Source organism: Pristiophorus japonicus, unplaced genomic scaffold, assembly GCF_044704955.1.
Source record: "Pristiophorus japonicus isolate sPriJap1 unplaced genomic scaffold, sPriJap1.hap1 HAP1_SCAFFOLD_585, whole genome shotgun sequence".
NCBI classification, from domain to species: Eukaryota; Metazoa; Chordata; class Chondrichthyes; family Pristiophoridae; genus Pristiophorus; species Pristiophorus japonicus.
The window spans coordinates 253,329-255,351 of NW_027254494.1; the positions used below are offsets into that span (position 1 = coordinate 253,329).

At 47.7% G+C, this 2,023-nt stretch overlaps 1 non-coding gene across 1 annotated transcript; it reads right to left on the bottom strand.

Annotated features, from left to right (window-relative positions):
- Positions 1 to 727: 727 nt before the first annotated feature.
- On the bottom strand, positions 728 to 800 carry trnak-cuu (transfer RNA lysine (anticodon CUU)). Its single transcript has one exon. It is a non-coding gene; the product is annotated as a tRNA-Lys (tRNA).
- Positions 801 to 2,023: the final 1,223 nt, after the last annotated feature.

Consider the following 2,023-nt stretch of genomic DNA (forward strand, 5'->3'; position numbering starts at 1 on the left):
GTGTGGAGGCGATCACATTTCCCTCACACGTGAAAAGTTCCCGGTTCAAGCCTGCGCAGAAACATTATTTCTCAAACAAATACTTGTCTGCAATAAAATTAAATAAAATCTGTTTTGGATACATTGTTGCATGAGCAATGAACATTTAATCCAGTCTCCTCAAATACAGATTGTGTAAAATCTGATCGGGGATAAAACTTCATCAAGGCTTAAAGTTTCATGAATTATTAAAGTTCACTTAATGAAGTTTTGACTGTCCCTGTCAGCATTTCTTTCATTCTGTGAAACAACACGATCGGTTTACACCAGCAGATCTAAGCTGCATTTGAAACCCGCAAACAACTCATTCATTATTCGCTTTTCCCCAGTTCCAGAGCTCAGAGGGTTATTGTCCATCCCTGGGATACAAGCTACCTCAGACCCGGGCCAAAGCTCCCCGTGCACCGAGCACAGTCTCAGGAAAACCCCGGGGGAGAGGATATCCCGGTCACTGGGCCTTCCAGCAGCCTTGAACAAGCGCCCAGTCTGAAACTTTCCAGAGTAATAACTTGTAACTGGAGCATCTAACAGTAAGGACGGCCGAGTGGTCTGAGGCACTGCTTTCAATATTTGATTAAATTATCAACTCTCCCTCAGTTCGCATTTTTATCATTGTGCAAAAGAAGATCATGGGTTCATAAATGATATTTGCCCGCGAAAGCAACATAAAAGTTTAATGAAAAGTAAACGCCCAACGTGGGGCTCGAACCCACGACCATGAGATTAAGAGTCTCATGCTCTACCGACTGAGCTAGCCAGGCTTCTCAACATTTACCCTGTCAATCCCCTTCAGAATATTGTCTGTTTCAATGAGATCACCTCTCATTCATTCAAACTCCAGCAAGTATCGGCATATTCTACACAATCTCTCACCATAGGACAGTCCTCTCATCCCAGGAATCAATCTGGTGAACCTCCGTTGTACCACCTCCAAGGCAAGTGTATCCTTCCTCAGAAAAGCAGACCAAAACTGTGCGCAGTACTACAGGTGTGGTCTCACCAGGGCCCAACACAATTGGAGCAAGATTTCCTTCCTCTTGCACTATGGGCGGAATATTAGGTACTATGGGCCGAATATCCTGTTTTTCTGCTGATTCTACGGTTGTATAAAAAGTTATAAAAATTCAACAGTCACTCAGCAAACATATTTGTATTTCCTTCAGTGTGCAACACATGTGGGTGGATTAATGAAGATAACAATTATTCAGGATCTCACAGACTTGAAATATATTTGTCAGCTTGCTTTGTAAAAATGCTTTCTCTGGCCGGGTATCAAACCCAGACCACGGCAATGAGAGCACCAAATCCTAACCACTAGATTACCAGGGAACACTGCTTGCAGTCTCTGTGATAGCTTTAAATATAGTCGGATTACAATCACAGCTGAGAATTGTGCGGTGACACGGCGTGTAACTGGATTTGCTGGGAGCAGCGTGGAGGCCCCGACCTGTGTGAGAACACCAGCGGCAGGTCGTGGCCATAAAAGGAGCGGTGAGCGGCGGTCTGGGAGCAGCGTGGTGGTGTACCACGGCAAGGTACAGCGCGAGCTGGTGAAGGAGGGCGACGGCAGCGAAGAGTGATGTCATCATTATCCAGGTCGGTGATTGGAGCGTGGGCATGTACAGCAGGAGCAGTGAGAGACTGTGGAGGGATGTGATCGGGGCCCAGGGGCGGCGTGAGTTCAGGGCCAGGGGCCCAGGGGCAGCACGGGCCAGCCCACACTGCGATATGTGTGGGCACTGGGTCCGTGCAGCAGAGCTGGTCTCCAGTCGTCTTGGATAACCCTTGCCACTGGACCAAGACCTAGCTCTGTCAAGCCCGTGTGATGGATGGGGTGCAACGGCCACCACATGTTAAAAAAATCGACGCACAGGCATCTTCCACCCTTCAACATGCAGTTCGGGACCTGGAATATTAGGTCCATCATTGAAACACCTGTGAACTCATCCTTTTTTGGCGTGGAAGCAAGTCATCCTCGCTTCGA